The sequence below is a fragment of the Amphiprion ocellaris genome, chromosome 16 (genome assembly GCF_022539595.1).
Source record: "Amphiprion ocellaris isolate individual 3 ecotype Okinawa chromosome 16, ASM2253959v1, whole genome shotgun sequence".
NCBI classification, from domain to species: Eukaryota; Metazoa; Chordata; class Actinopteri; family Pomacentridae; genus Amphiprion; species Amphiprion ocellaris.
The window spans coordinates 33,548,470-33,565,979 of NC_072781.1; the positions used below are offsets into that span (position 1 = coordinate 33,548,470).

General features: G+C 36.0%; 1 long non-coding RNA gene across 1 annotated transcript; it reads left to right on the top strand.

The window, feature by feature from the left end:
- The first annotated feature begins 1,369 nt into the window (after positions 1-1,369).
- LOC129350753 (uncharacterized) lies at positions 1,370-17,194 on the top strand. The gene is made up of 4 exons (XR_008604256.1): positions 1,370-1,746; positions 2,587-2,719; positions 4,248-4,366; positions 16,570-17,194. It is a non-coding gene; the product is annotated as an uncharacterized LOC129350753 (long non-coding RNA).
- The last annotated feature ends 316 nt before the right edge of the window (positions 17,195-17,510 follow it).

A 17,510-nucleotide genomic window follows, 5' to 3' on the forward strand; every position in this document is an offset into this window, starting at 1 on the left:
CGTTTCCTTCCAGCTAAACGCTGCTCCACAGGAGCCTCCATCAGCAGCTTCCTCTGTCTGCTTTGGAGGACCTCTCTAGAAGCGACATCTCTCCTGCTTTATCTGCTTCCTGTTTCCACTCTGACCACTCGTCTTTTTATCCTCCGTCTCTCAGATAATTCCACTTCCTGTCGGTGTGGCGGGATCCCAGCCTGCCGGAGCCTGATTGGGTTTTCATCATCCAGTAAACAGGGAAATATTCACTCCGGAGAGGCTCAGATGTGTTTGTGTACGAGTCGGATGGATGTCCCCAAACAGACAGACAGGAAGTTAATTAAGCAGCCAGTCATTAATGTACTTACTGTCTGTAAGTCAGTTACATCCGCAGGGAAAACGTCATATCAGCTGGATGTCCTTGAACGCATCGCAAACAGACGCACACAGACCAGCGTTGTTCTGCAGTTCTGCTATTGGTTGGCGTTATTCCTCTAACTCAGTGCTTCTCAAATAGTGGGGCGCGTCCCCCTGGGGGGGCGGAGGCAGGACGGGGGGCGACTGGGAGGAAAAGGTCCGTCTACGTGGAACTAATTAGGTGAAGTATTGTTTTAACGTCGGCCTGTTTTTCGCCGCGCACACACTGCGCTGGTCTAGGATTTCTACCAGGGGTGTGAAACATGCGGCCCGCGGTCCAAAACCGGCCCGTCAGATGGTCCATTTCAGCCCGCGGGACGACTTTACAGAAGGTAAAAACTACAGAAAAGACATTATCGGAAATTGTAAAACTGTAAATTTTAAATAATTTCTAGAACTTGACAAGCTGTTTTGATCATAAAGTAAAATACTAGATTGTTCAGTTCCAGATCGCTGTGACTAAATGTTGTGTTCCTGTGTAGATAAACTGTGAAATGATCAACTGAGGCATAATATTGTTGAAACTGAACTTGCTTTTCTAAAAAAAAATTCAGGTTCATATTGTTTTGTAAAAAGTTAATTCATTAAATGTGAGCATTTTCAGAATATAGTTTTTTGAACTAAAACAAAGGGAAGAAAGTTGGAGTTGTGGTTATTTATAGGTTGGTGTTGCTCTGATTTTACTGGTCCGGTCCACTGGAGATCAAACTGGACTGAATTTGACCCCTGGACTGAAATGAGTTTGACATCTCTGATCTTTACTGTGAAAAACAAAATGGAATCAGATAAAATAACACAGTCCTGCATATTCATGTTTTAATGTAAAAACAGTTTATATATATATATATATATATATATATATATATATATATATATATATATATATATATATATATATATATATATATATATATATGCTTCAGCATACCAAGACATTTTGGACAATTCCATGCTCCCAACTTTGTGGGAACAGTTTGGAGCTGGTCCTTCCTCTTCCAACATGACTGTGCACCAGTGCACAAAGCAAGGTCCATAAAGACATGGATGACAGAGTCTGGTGTGGATGAACTTGACTGGCCTGCACAGAGTCCTGACCTCAACCCCATAGAACACCTTTGGGATGAATTAGAGCAGAGACTGAGAGCCAGACCTTCTGGTCCAACATCAGTGTGTGACCTCACAAATGCGCTTCTGGAAGAATGGTCAAAAATTCCCATAAACACACTCCTAAACCTTGTGGACAGCCTTCCCAGAAGAGTTGAAGCTGTTCTAGCTGCAAAGGGTGGACCCACGTCATATTGAACCCTATGGATTAGGAACGGGATGTCACTTATGTTCATATGAGAGTCAAGGCAGGTGAGTGAATACTTTTGGCAATATAGTGTATATATATATATATATATATATATATATATATATATATATATATATATATATATATATATATATATATACATGCAAAGTTATTGGGGGGGCGTGGAAGTTTTTTGTCCTGGCATAAAACATTTGAGAACCACTGCTCTAACTGAAATGTTTCCATATAACTGATGAGTTATGCACAATTACAGACAAAACGATGATCAGGATTATTTTATTATTATTTTTACACACATAGATCACAGCTTTCACTTCATGTTGTGTCAAATTCCTGCTAACGTACAAATCTGCACCTAAATCAGACTTGAAATCATCTCCACCTGAATCCAGATCATCATCTAGAAAGTGAATCTGCACAAAACTGAGCCCAAAACTCCATAATAGATGTGATAATTTCCAGTGGTTCCCTGAACGCCTCCCATGCAGCTCCAGTAGAAGCTTCTAGTCTCCATCAAAAATTAGCTTTAAAACAACAAAATAAGGAGTCAGATTTGCATAATTTGACTTTATATGTCATTTTAGACAAATTTTGAGTCACTTAGGCCAAGTTGCAAGACAATTTGGGAAAATTTAAAGTAGTTTCGGACAAGTTTTGAGCAACAGTGGATGCATTTCAAGACGTTTTAGATGATCTTTGAGTCATTTTAAACACATTACAAAACATTTTTTACAACTGTAGTCATTTCAGGCAAGTTTGGAGTCATTCTGGACAGTTTTTAGGTCATTTTGCTTTGAAAAAGGCATTGAAACGTCAGACTTTGTTGTTTTGCAAAGCATCTCACTGGCTTAATATCTGATTATTGACACTATCATTTCCAGAGTTTCCCTGAACGCCTCCCATGCAGCTCCAGTAGAAGCTGCTAGTCGTCTGAGCTCAGAGAAGCTTCTAGTCTCCATCAGTTACTGCAGCAGAGGGAAATAGAGTTTTAATGTCAGATTTAGCTGAAACCAGGTGAGTTTTTCTGCATGTTTTCTACAAATGGAGGATGCTAAACATCCGTATCACAGATGGATCAAGTTTAATTCATTATAGAAGACGAGGTGATTAAAATCCCATTAATTGTTCAGCCTTAATGTTCTGTTTTCAACCTTCTTCAATCATAATAAAGATATTTCTGTGTTTAATTGTAAACCCACAGAATGACGGATGTCTAAAGAGGGATTAGAAGGAACTCATTCATTATTAAGAAATGTTTTCTAGTTCTTTATGATAAACCAACACTGGAACTCAGTAAAAGAGATGTTAGAAATCAATAATTATGACAAAAAGCATCACATTTTTAAAATAAAAACTATAAATAAAGTGTCCGACTGACAGATGAACTAATGACTGTTTTAATGATGAAACATCTGGATGATTAAATTCTGCATCTGCTGAACACCAGAACGGTTTTATCCTCCAGCAGCAGAACTTTTTTTTATCAGCAACAAAACAAACAAAACAAACAAAAAGTCAGTCTAGTTTCTGGATGATTGCTCATCCTGGACAGGATGACACCGCAGGAAAAACAAAACTTCATAAAAACATAAAGAAAAATCTGTCAGTAAAGGTGCCATAAAAACACTTTAAAACTGTAAAATACTGAAATGCTCAGAAACAAACAAAACAGCAGCAATTATCTGTTAAATAAGGATATTTTAGCTGATTTAAATCCAGTAAAACTAGCTGTAAGAGAAAATAAAATGCTCTTAATGCTAATTACAGTTTTGTCCTGTTTTTGTTCAGTCAAACTGTAAATAAGTTTTTTTTTTCAGATTTTATCAGAAATTTACCAAAACCATTTGGAAAATAATTTATAAAACCAATTATTTTTTGGTTATTTTACAGATTTTCCCCATCTAGTTAAAATATAAATAATATCTAGCATATATATATATATATATATATATATATATATATATATATATATATATATATATATATATATATATATATACATATATATATATATATATATAAAGTTTACATATCAAGCCTTAAAACAGCAGCAAATAATGGCCACATCAAAAATATATATTTTTTAAATGTATTTATTTATTTATTTATTTATTTATTTACAAACTAATTCATTTGGGGTTTTTGTGATTATATTTAAATCTTTCTTGTAATTATTTAGAATGACAAGTAGCATTTATTTTTGTAATTTTTATTCATCAGGTTTTCTCTGTTTTCTTAAATTACATAATTTTTTATATTTCTTAAAAAAGGAAAAATTCCTATGTTGACTGTTGAAATAGGAAAAAGGAAGGAAGGAAGCAAGGAAGGAAGGAAGGAAGGAAGATCTGTTTTTTTAAACTAGTTTCTTCTTTTATGATGTCACTGAAAAATTAATCTGTGCTACTGCATCTAAATGATTAGAAATCTTATTATTTTACAGATATTTACTGTTTTAAAAAAATCATTTTTAGACTTTTTAAAAGCTGCTGTTTACTACTGTTGTTTTTTTTTTTTAACCAACTTCTTTTCATCACATTTCCAGACCTCCATCCACGTCTAAACTCCTGAACTTTGAGGGTTTGTGGACCAGACAGAACCTCCAGCTTCTGAAACGTTCTCGTTCCCACGGACTAAAACCAGTGATCACAGGAACAGAAGCAGGTGAGGTCAGAAATATAGAAACACACAAAAACCCACGCTGGAGTTCAACGAAGACAAGAAGCAGATTCTCCACAGGAAGCTGCAGAACCAGAATCTAGAGCTGCAGAATCTAGAGCTGCGGAACCAGAATCTAGAGCTGCAGAATCTAGAGCTGTAGAACCAGACTCTAGAGCTGCAGAATCTAGAGCTGCAGAACCAGAATCTAGAGCTGCAGAATCTAGAGCTGCAGAACCAGAATCTAGAGCTGCAGAATCTAGAGCTGCAGAACCAGAATCTAGAGCTGCAGAATCTAGAGCTGCGGAACCAGAATCTAGAGCTGCAGAATCTAGAGCTGTAGAACCAGACTCTAGAGCTGCAGAATCTAGAGCTGCAGAACCAGAATCTAGAGCTGCAGAATCTAGAGCTGCAGAACCAGAATCTAGAGCTGCAGAATCTAGAGCTGCGGAACCAGAATCTAGAGCTGCAGAATCTAGAGCTGCGGAACCAGAATCTAGAGCTGCAGAATCTAGAGCTGCAGAACCAGAATCTAGAGCTGCAGAATCTAGAGCTGCAGAACCAGAATCTAGAGCTGCAGAATCTAGAGCTGCAGAACCAGAATCTAGAGCTGCAGAATCTAGAGCTGCAGAACCAGAATCTAGAGCTGCGGAACCAGAATCTAGAGCTGCAGAATCTAGAGCTGCAGAACCAGAATCTAGAGCTGCAGAACCAGAATCTAGAGCTGCAGAACCAGAATCTAGAATCTCACACACCTAACACTCATGTAACACACCAGGACACACACATTGCCTCTCTTCCTGCTCTAACTCACACTCTCTCTGTGTCCATTGATGAGATTGTGAGCAGCAGGAAGGAGTCGGGCCCCCAGGGGCCCCGTGGAGTTTGGGTATTTAAGGATTTAAATAATGAGGAGAGGACAAACTGCTGAACACAAGGACAGAGGAGGAGAAGGCTGGTCTGAGAACTTTATCATATTTAAATGGTGTCTGTCAGATGTTCCCCTTTCAGAATAAAAGTTCATAATGTTTATGAAGTCTTTAGATTCCATCCACCTCCTGATCCGCTCTGAAAAATCCACATTCAGGCTGCAGGACACAGAAAGTTAGCATCAACTCTGAACTCATTATCCTGCTGCTAGAATGACTGATTTCCAGGAGGAGTCTGTCTGATAGAACATCATCATTTACATCAGTTAGTCTGACTGAAGGCCTCATGGAGTTCAGCTCAACTTTATTTTAAATGGTTTATTGACCTGCAGCTCCACATGTTCACACAGAAGAAAAATGTCTCCTACTGATGAAGTAACTCTGGTCTGGTCCAGAGCTAAAACCAGTAAAACCAGTAAAACTAGTAAAACATGTCTGGCATGCATATGTGAGGATCTAATCCATCCTAAAGGCCTCATGGTGTTAATTGTACGAATAATAAATGAATAAATGGCTGCTTGGAGAACGATGGTAGAACCAAAATCTAGTTATGAACTTCACTGCATTAGATCAGTAAAAATCAAAGTGGATTAATTCTAAAGACAGATGAAGGAACTGAACTCATTTCTGTTTTTCTATCATTAAAGACAGATTAAATAAATAAATAGTTAAATTAAAATTATTTAATCTAAAGACAGATTAAATAGATAAATAGTTAAATTAAAATTATTTAATCTAAAGACAGATTAAATAAATAAAATAACGAAATTAAAGTAGATCGTTTATTTTAAAGACAGGCGGAGGAATGCAACTCATTTCTGTTTGTCTTTCATCTCTTGCAGATTATTTGATGGATCTATACAATTAATTAAAGCTAATTAATCATTTTAATGCAGCACAAACTGTTCCATTGTATAATCAGCACGTATTACATAATAAAACTGGAATTAAGCTGCTAACATGATAAAAAGTTTCAAATTTCTATAAACTTAAACACTAAAAAGTTCAGTCTGTAGATTTTCATTTTTAATAAAATCGCACAAATCAACTCTTTATATTTGAGCCTAAAAATAACCTCCATATGGTTTATAATAAGACATTAAATACTTAAAATCGGCTCAGATTTCTCAGTGAGTTTTTTTGTCTGCAGATTATTTTTTGAAGATATTTTAAAAGATCAGTCAGTTAAAGACGGAAATATAATATTCAGAAATATTCAGTGTTTCTGATTCTACATGATAAAATAGAGGTGCAGTGATGTGGAATTAATGAAACCAATAATTATCTGTTTGTTGTGAATGATTCTGATGAAGAAACCAGCAACATTAATGTTATCAAAACACTGTAAAAAAAAAAACATTTAAAAAACTATTTAAAAAATGTAAGTTTTGTGGATGTTTTTCTTACTATTGCACAGATTTTTCCTTCCAACACATTTGGTTTTCCATCTCGTCCTCCTCTTCCTCTCAGAGCTCGGAATAATAATCAGAGGATCCAAGAGGAACGTTCCGAGGTCTGAGATGACTTGGATCAGATTATTTATCTCTGGTTCTCGTCTGGTGGCTTCAGTCAGTTGTCGTGTCGACACAAAGAGGATGCTGGGATTGTTGTCGTCATGGCGCCGCGGCTTTAATAACTAACCAACTAATGTCCTCTGATTAAACGAGCTGCTTTGGTTTCATTCTGGGATACGATCTGAGCTGCAGCCGCTGACGTGTGACATGAATTTGTTATTATTGTTATTATCAGATTCATCAGGAGGAATGTAGGACCGACAGCAGGATAATAATAATAATAATTATTATTATTATAATAGTGTATATATATATATAGCAGGAAAATATGCCATGGATGGATGGTTGGGCGGATGGAAATATACAATTATATGTAAATTTATAGAGACAAAGATACATAATTATATAAATATAGATATAAACATAAGCCTAGATAATATTATATATGATTAATAGTCCAACCCAGATAATATTAAAGTGAATCAGTGAATCTACTGGAACAATTTAACATCAAACACTGAAGAGTTTTATAGAAGCTTCCAGAAAAAAACATCACTTCCTGTTTCCTCACTTCCTTTAGATCTTTCTACTTTCTCCTCTTCCTTCCTCTTCTCCCTCCTACTCCTCTAATTAGATCCAGAGTTCTGGTGTCTAATCTGTGAATAATTGAGGGTCGAGTGGAACCAGAACCTCATCTGTCATCGTTTGTGTGGGACGTTAATGAACGAGACGATATCTGTTTCCCTTCTTTTATCCAAATTATTGGCATTAGCGCCTCTGGTTCTGCTGTTTCTGTCACATTAACACAACCTGCCCACCTGGAAGCCAATCAAAGCTCAGCTCCTGTTCCCACGGCGGCCTTTAACTGCACAAACAACACCATAAATTAATTATTGCTCACACCGATCATCTGATCTGTTAATTATCTAAATTATCTCTTCAAAATGCTAAAATATATGATTTTATAGAGGAGTGAATCTAACCAGAAAATAAAAGATAATTCAAATAAAACTGAAAACTGAGTGCCATTGGCATCAAAATGAGACTGAATGAGAATCATCTTCAACTGAATTCAAAGCCTCTCCAAGAGGATAAATTGAAATAAAACTGCACCAAAACGTCTCACTGGCTGCTTATCAATAGATGCTACAATTTCCAGATGTTCCCTGAACGCCTCCCATGCAGCTGCAGTAAAAGCTGCTCGTCGTCTGTGTTCAGAGAAGCTTCTAGTCTCTATCGAAAATTAATTTTAAAAGAACAAAATAAGGAGTAAGAGTTGCCTAATTTGACTTTAATTGTCATTTTAGACCAGTTTTGAGTCATTTAGTCCAAGTTGAAAGATAATCTGGGCAAATTTGAAGTAGTTTTGGGCAAGTTTTTGTTCTTTTGGACAATCTTTGAGCAACTGTGGATGCATTTCAAGACATTTTAGACAAATCTTTGAGTCATTTTAAACACATTACAAAACATTTTGTACAACTGTAGTCATTTCAGACAAGTTTGGAGACATTCTGGACAGTTTTAGGTGATTTTATTTTGAAATGTCAGATTTACTTGTCATTTTATAAAACTCCTCTCTGGCTGAACATCTGTTTATCATCAGACGCTAGAATTTCCAGAGTTTCCCTGAATGCCTCCCATACAGCTGCAGTAGAATCTGCTAGTCGTCTGAGCTCAGAGAAGCTTCTAGTCTCCATCACTTACTGCAGAGAGATTAAGAAGAATTCATCTTTTTATTATTCTAATTTTCGTGTTTTCTGATAAATAACCTGCTGCTGCAACACTTCAGTTTCTCTTAGGGGATCAGTAAAGTCCTCTATCTAACTCTGCAGCCCCACAATTAAAGTTGCATTTCTCTGGTTTTTTGCAACTAAATCCTCCTTTTCAGTGTTTTTCGTCTTGCTGTGAACCTGTGGAGTCTGCAGGACAACAAACTCTCCGTGGTTAGAATAAAGTTTAACCCTTGTGTCGTCCTGTGGGTCAAACTGACCTGGTTTAAAGTTTGAAAATGTGGAAAAAAAATATATTTTGACAGTGAAACTTCTGATGTCCACATTTTCAACATTTTTGGGAAATCTTTGAACATTTTTTGGTGGAAAAAAATGTTTCAAATGTTTCATAAGAACATTCACACATAAAAATCAACCAAAATCCAGTGAAATTTGCTGTATTTAGGTTGATTTTTATGTGAATGTTCTTCAAGAGAATATTAGTTTACTGATATAATTTTACTGATATATATGGAATCACTTTAGGTTTTTTTAAGGGAGGGGTTGAAGATTTTTACAATTTTTTTGAAAATATTCACAAGAATTTTCTTGCCAAATTTCAGGGATTTTTAAAAATAAAAATAAAACTTTTAAGGGAAAGTTTTAAGGAATTATTGGAATTTTCTTCCTGAAGGTTTTGCAAATTTTCAGTAATTTTGGGACTTTTTTTTGCTGAATTTTGGGATTTTTTTCAGACAAGGAAACAACATTTTTTGGTGCCTGTAAATGAGGACAACAGGAGGGTTAAATACACTCCTTAAATCAGAGTAACTGATCAGACAGACTTGTCTTGTAGACAAATGAAAAACAATGTGAATTTTCTTTTCACATCAAACACAAAAGTTAGCGTGATGTTTCTGCTGTTGTTAAAATGACCAAAAAGAGACTCAAAATGACCAAAAAAAGACATAAAATGACCAAAAAATGATATCAAATGACACATGGATTGTTTCCACAGAAACAAACTCCATTTTGAATCTAAGAGGAGAAGATTTCTGAGCAACGCTGCTGTCAGGATGTTGGTTTAGTCGCTGCTCGTGGGCTTTTCTCTGCTGTCCTCTGAATGAAACATGAGTCAGTCTCTACAACTCTGCAAGTAAAGATATAATAACTGCCCGTACAGGACGTTAGGGGAGGTAAGAGACGGCTTCATTGATTCTAGCTGGAAATCTGTCGTTTGGGAAACTGTGGCTGGTTTGTTTAAAAAATCAATCCGAGAGCAGAAGAGATTGAAACTGGAAGTAAAATTCAGGATGTTTGTGTAGAACCTCAGAGTGCAGATGGACAGATGGACGAGGAAGAGCAAGTTTTTAGAGAATCATCACAAAATCTGAAGGTAAAAGGAGGAAGTCATTCTCTGAAATTATCTGAAAAAGCTGAAAATCTGACAGTGGTGAAAGAAACAACAAATAAAAACCTAAATGGTGACAAAACCTGAAAATATCTGTTAATTAAGGATATTTTAGCTGATTTAAATACAGTCAAACTGGAGAGCTTTTATTTACCTCGAACACTATGAATAATAATAAGTCAAAGTCTTCTTCTCCTTCTTTGTCTTTTTCATCTTCTTCTACTTCATCTTCTTCTTTTTTATCTTTGTCGTCTTCATCTTTTTGTTCGTCTTCTTCATCTTCTCCTTATTATTATTGTTGTTATTATTAATTGTATTATCTTTAATTCATTAAAACAGGGTCAGTCTGTAAAATAACAGTTTAAAATGATCTACTGTTCTATATTTTTTTCTTCCAAAAAAACAGCAAATATCACAATAACAATATTTTTCGTGAATTAAAATTCTGGCAGGTTTGTTTTTAAAAAAATCTCAGAGCAGAAAGTTTGTTGTGTTTTTTTGTCTCGCTTGTGTCGTTTGCTTAATTTTTTGTCCTTTTGTTTCTTGCTTTTGTCTGGTTTTTACTATGGTTTGAAGGTTTTGTGTCGTCTGCATAACGTCTGATATTTATGTTATAACCTCCCATGGATCCTCCCAGTAAACCTCGCTGTATTTCCTCATAGAGGAGAACAGGTCAGGTGATCCCAGTCTGAGCCTCATTTCATTGGTTGTTTTTCTCTGCTGCTCTTTGTTTTCAGTCGAGATTTTTTATCATCTCTAAATCCTTTCCATCTGTGTTTACGTCCTTTAACATCTGGATTACTGCTTGATGTTTTACTGTCCAAAGCTTTGGTGTCATCGATGAAATGTGTTTAAGTCTAGTTATACTTCTACTGACCTCTCCATAATAGTTCTTAAAACGCGTATTGATGATCTGTGTTGCTCTTCACTGGTTTCTGGTTTACTGTTGTTTCTTTTTCTGAGCATTATGATTCTTAATAATGATTTTGTGAGGTGGTGCATGAGGCTGATCGTTCTGAACTGCCCACATTCTGCTGTTCCTGGTTTCTTTGGGACAAACACTGACTTCACAGGTCTTCTGGAAGTTTGCTGCTGTTGCTCATCGTATTTAGAAAGAGCTTTTTCTGTCCCTGGACACAAAACTGAACTAATTGACCTGTTCTTACATCATTTTTATTTCTAGTCCCTCGCAAGAAAATTCTTGTAAATATTTTCAAAAAATGAATAAAAATCTTCCAAAAAATCCTAAAACTAGCTAAAATGATTCCATATATATCAGTAAAACTTCTAATATTTTCTTAAAGAACATTCACATGCAAACCAAATCCAACGAAATTTGCTGGATTTTGGTTGATTTTTTTGTGAATGTTCTTAATAAACATTTTTAACATTTCTTTTTTCCACCAAAAAATGTTCAAAGATTTCCCAAAAATGTTGAAAATGTGGACATCAGAAGTTTCACTGTGAAAATATATTTTTTTCCACATTTTTAAACTTTAAACTGGGTCAATTTTGAACCACCCGGCCAGCAGCAGATGGTTCCCCCACATTAGAGCCGGGTTCTGCTCAAGGTTTTTTCCCTGTTAAAGGGTGTTTTCCTGCCACTGTCTCCTTAGGGCTGCTCTGGGGGTTCAGGCATATGGGTTCTGTAAAGCATCTTGAGACAATTTGACTGTAATTGGCGCTATATAAATAAAATTGAATTGAATTGAGGGTTAAAAGGTTGTTTCTTTTTTTCTTGAAAAGGTAAAAACAGGCAGAAACTAGATTTTCTGATGGTCCTTGAACTAATCAGCTGTCGGAAAACTTGATCAAATCTAAACTGAAAAGTGAATTTCAGCAAAATCATTTTTCTCTAAACCTAAAAATTTGCCAAAAATGAAGCGATTGTTTTACTGAAGTTCTGTAAAAACCAACATTTCTGTGCTTCTTTGTGCAAATGGAATCCATGTATGATTTGCTCAATCATTTTTCTGTTTCAAAATCTAAAAAACCTACAAACCACAATGTTTTCTTTTGTTTTTCCATTTTTAAAACCAAAATGTAGAAATGTATTATTTAACTAATGAAAAAACCACAGCGTTGGTTTTTTGCTCTAGCTTTTTAAACCCAAAACACAAAATACGGCTGTTGTTTTATTTTGTAGCAACACCGGAAGTCACAGAGGAAGAACAGTTTAGAGCTGGTCTGGACTGTGAACACATCTAGAAGGCAAAAACTAATATTTTCAGCTGAACAAAAGACAGACTTTGTGATTTTTCTGCTCACATGTTGTGTTGTTGTAAACTTCCTCTTTCAAATAAATAGCCTCCTAACCCCCTGGAAACCAGCGTTTGTCCTGTTTTTGTGTTGCTCCTCTGCGACCCTAGACAGCCGGGTCCTAATGTTTTTGGAGCAACACACCATACTATGACGTTTTTACAATGAGGGTTCTACTATGGAACCAGTTTGACATGTTCAGGTGTTCTTTGTGTGAAAACTCAGAGATTTCAGGGATCAGAAGGTGGTTTTCAACTTTCTTTGTTAACTTTCTGCTTCAACTTTAAACTAAATTTCCTTGACTAACCCCGCCCTCTGGACTTCCAGGAAGCTGTGTTCCTATTGGCTGTCCAGGTGGCTGCTTGGTGTTATCAGGAACACCTGAGCAGCTCAGTGTCTTCCTGCTTTATTTAGCTGCAGACAAACATTTCCTCTGCTTCTCTTCACCAGTGAACTGGGTTTGGCTCCATTGCTTTAGTTTGTTCTTTAGGCGTTGGCTTGCAGCTTCCAGCAGTAAAATCGTCTTTAATGTGTTTCTTGGTGTGTTTTAGGGCTTTGTACTGGATAGTTGTCTTGGTAAATGTGGTTCTTTAGCCACAGTTAGCACATGGTGCTGATGTGTGCAGTGATTAGTGGATTTGGTACAGCTGAGTTGTGTCTTTATCTTGGCTGTAGTGAGTCTTCAGAGGTTTCTGGTCAGACACATTCTGTGTTCTTGTTTGTGAACCAGCGTTGGTTGTCCAGAAGGTAAGAGTTCCTGTCCTGATTCTCTGTTGTCAGAGGTTCTCTGGTAGGCTGCAGGAGACTTTAGTGTTTGGGTTGTGCTAGTTTGGTTTTTGTATGGTTTCATTTGGACGACTATCTTGAGGCCCCTCCATGTGGTTTAGTGAGGTTTTCTGGAACAGTTCTACATAGCAACCTGCAGCAGAAGAGACTTTGAGAGTTTTTAGGAAGTTCTGGAGACCAGACTTTAGAGCAGCAGAAACATTTGTCAGCAGTTAGAGCAGGAGAAGGTGAGCTTCAGAGTAGAAATGAGACAGAAACCTTCTTGACCCGTGTGGTGAGGTCCTGTACCAAGAGTTTGAGCAGGTTGTGAAGAGTCTGTAGTTCTTTGGTCTGAAAGCACGAGAAGAGTCAACTCATTAAAGGAGAAAACAGGAGATATTGTTGGTTCTTCTGTCGCTCTGCAGTTTCCAGTTTCCTTAGACTGAATATCAAGTTTATATTTTAAATAATTTCCCATGTGAGCCCAAGAAGACTTCAATAAACTCCCTCCATCCCCTGAACACAACATATTTTATTACCATGTTAAATCTTTTTTTTTTTTAAAAATATGTTATTGAGTTTTAATCATAGTTTTAGCAGTTTTTTCTCTTTGCTTGTTTAGTTTTGTAATCTGTGTGAAAGGTGCTAAAGAAATAAAGTTGAATTGATAAACTGAATAATTGACTAACTCATGATTGTGACAACAGAAATATTTTCATTGTGATTTAAGGGTTTGTTTCATTTTTAAGGTTGGGGTTAAAATCTTGACAGAAAAAAAGATTAAAGAAATAAACTATGTTGAAAAAGCAATTAAATCAAAGGAAAAGAATATTTAATACAATAAAACTTTTAAAAAGAAAATTAAACATTAAATACAATTAAATTATATTAAACTGACAAAATATTTAATTACATAATTAAACAGAAGATACAAAATGTCTAATTATGAAATTAAACAAAATTTTTAAAACAAAAATATTAAACATTAAAGATGAAATATTTTAGACAATGAAACACTTTTTAAAAATATAATTAAAAAGAAGAATATTAAGCATTTTAAAAAATATAAAACATTTAATTAGATTATTAAACCTTTAAAAAGACAAAACATTTAATAAAAAAATTAAATGTTTAATTAGAAAATTAATCTTAAAGACAATAAAACTTTAAATAGGAATTAAACAGAAAACACAATGAAGCCTTTAAAAAGAAAATTAAACATTAAAAGGTGGCAAAACATTTAAGAAAAAACCTTAAAGACTTAATCGAAAAATAAACATTGGGAAAGAAAAGGAAAATTTTCAAACAAGCTAATAAAACATTTGAAAAAACAACAAATATTAAAAAGACAAAACATTTGGAAATCAAATCAGACATTAGAAAAGAATAAAAGGTGAGAAAAGAGCAAAACTAGACATTTAAGAAGAATCAAACTAAAGACAAAACATTTGAAAAGACACCAGTTAGACTTTAGAAGATCAAATTAAACAGAAGAGACAATAAAACAATCAAAAAGAGCAAAAACAGATAAAGTACTGAAAGCGTTTTCTAGTCTGAAATGAAAACAAGTTGTTTCTTCAAACATTTCCTCTTTCTATGTTCTTGGTTTGATTGTGGACAGATTTACTAAGAACTCATTTCAGAAAACTGCTTTCCAGATAAAGTCTACTTGTAGTTGAAGGCATTGATCAAACTAATGTTACCTTCTGATCTCCACAAACTTTACTGTTCAGTGAAGAGAATCAAAGTTTGTTGAGGATTTCTGAAAAACCCACAGGTGAAGGTCTGAGAAGAACTCGGATGGTCTAAATGTGAAATCAAGACTCATGGTCACAAGTTTTAAGGCTTCTGTTAACCAGAAAGTTCAAACTAACAGAGAAGTACTGAGAAACTTTTAAAACTTCAGTCCTCAGACTGTCTGAAGGTTCAAACTAACAGAGAACTACTCAGGAACTTAGAAGATTTCAGTCCTTGGACTGTCTGAAAGTTCAATCTAACAGAGATCTACTGTGGGACTCAGAAAATTTCGGCCCTCAGACTGTGTGAAAGCTCAGGTCCTGAGGACTCAGGAGGTGTGGAGGCTTTGGAAAGTCTTGGAACTGAGGGTTCCACCCTCCAGCACAAAGGCTGAAGTCCCACCTCCTGAGAAAAACGGTTGAGTCGAGACACGAGTTAAAAAAAAAAACTCGAAAACGACAAAAAAATAGATGATAAATGCGCAAAAAAAAAGTAGAATTTGTATCTGAGCAAGTAGCTCAGGGGATAAGAAGACAGACTGTTAACTGGAAGGTTGCAGGTTCAAGACCCACCACTGGCACTTTTCTTTCTTTGTCAGGATTTTGATAAAATTTAAGAAGTGTCTGGTCTTGAACCAGCGACCAGCAGCTCCATAGGCAAATCCTTAACTCACTGAGCTACAGATCAGATGAAAAGAAGTACATTCGTCATCCCTTTGGCATCGTAGTTCCTGAAGTGACCACATGGGCAAAGCCAAGGCGGAGTCTTGGTGGAGTCAGGGCGGAGAGTAGGCAGGGAGGTGGGTGGCGGCGGCCACCTGGACTGGTTTGGTTGGGAGCATGTGCAACAAACATTTGACAAACTGCACTTTAACATCAATGAATGACACTGAAGTTTAATCTCTACATAAATGAGACTGAGTCTGGATGTGTTGCTCTGTCATTAACTCCTAAGTTTAGGGAAAGTTCAAACAAAAGAGGACAGTTCAGATCAGATTTGAGAATGAGCTTATTCTGAACAAACATCTCAGACTTTCTGAGCTTCAGCACCTCGAGCAAGATATTTTAACAACAAGCAACTCAAGAGATCCAGAAGTTGGAGAGAGTTAGCTTTAGCTGAGCCAAAGAACATGTGGGACGCTAACCTAGCAAACATTTCAGACTTTTCTCTGTGAATTCTGCGAAATAATTTCCTATTTAATGACAGAGCTACACATCTTAACTCAGTCTCATTAAAACAGACTCTAATTCAGTGTCATCCATCCATATTAAAGTGCAGTTACCCAAAATGTTTGTTGCATGAGCTCCAACAAAACCTGTCCAGGTAGAAGGCCACTTTGACAAACAGGAAGTGGAAGATTCCAAGCAGATTTATTGAAGGGGGAACTGGACTGTACTAAGTGTGGTCCAGTATAGAGGGGTGTTTTGTGGGTTTTTAAGGCTGATAATGATTATTAGTGAGACATTTGGAGTAGATACTCATTTGCAGTAAATGAAAGTATTTAAAATCTTGGAGTTAAACTTAGAAGAACACAAACTCTAACAGAAAACTTAGTTGATACGTTTTTGTTTTGTTTACAGATATTAAGTTAAAGGAGTTTTATTCGTGACATATAACCAATCAAATCACTCCAGAAGACAGAGTGACCACAGGTAGATAAAGGTTCAGAGCCAAAGTAGCGCCATTTTTAAATGTATTTATTACCGTAAATCAGTAAAAAATAAAATACTGATAATCAGTAAATCAGTCAGCCCACAATTACTACAATTCTACAATGTATGTCTCTTTCCTTTGACTTGTTATTTATACAATATACTATGTATATTTTATACTATACTACTATGTTTGTTTCCTCCTCCTCTGTTGTTTTCTGGATTGTACTCAGCTTCATGCCTTCGTCCATCCGGCCTCCGTTGACTCGTCCCGCCTGCCGTCTCTGGAGCTGAAGCTGGATTGGAACAGACCAAAGTACAGTCCAATCACGATGCCAGCTGCCTCTCAAAAGGCTCCTTCATCTGGCAGGTGGCAGCACTTCTTCTGAAGGGAAGCTGAGCTGGCCCAGCAGAACTTTGGAGATGTGTTCCAGTGGTTGGTGGATGTGTGGGGAGATAGAGAGGGACCTTTGAATTGTTCACAAAGGAAAACAGGAACCCGTTGGTAGTTTTAGTTTAGGATGCTACTGCGGTGTGTTTTTGGGTTTTAAGAGGTGAACAGGAAGAGGTTTTTTTCGTATTGATTATCTTTTACTTTGTTCCTGGTTGGAATGTCCATCAATGTCAACATGAAGTTCACTTTTAGTTCTGTTTATTTATTTTTATTTTACTAACACCCATTTGTTTTTAACCCCCTCACATGTTGTGTTGTTGTAAACTTACTCTTTCAAATAAATACTGGTCTAACCCTCTGGAAACCAGCGTTTGGACTGTTTTTGTGTTGCTCCTCACCTCCTTCAGACAGCCGGGATAAAACAACGTTTTGTGGACTAAAGGCTTTTCTATGACCTTTTTAGAGCGACATGCTATACTATGATGTTCTTGATCAAATGTTGGATGACATACGATGGCGTTTTATTGCGCCAAAATTCATGATGATTTTTTTTTTCAAAAAAAAACGTTCTGGAGTGTTTTTCATGGCCTCCTTTACATTACTTCATCATATGACACGTTTTTATAACATGTTTGAAAAATTGCATTTTTTTTCGACATAGTATAGTAAGGCGTTTTTTTGCACCAAAATTCATGATAATTTTTTTTCAAAGAGAACCTGACCATTGTGTTTTTCACGGCCTCCTTTACATTATTTCATCATATTGCACGTTTTTACAAC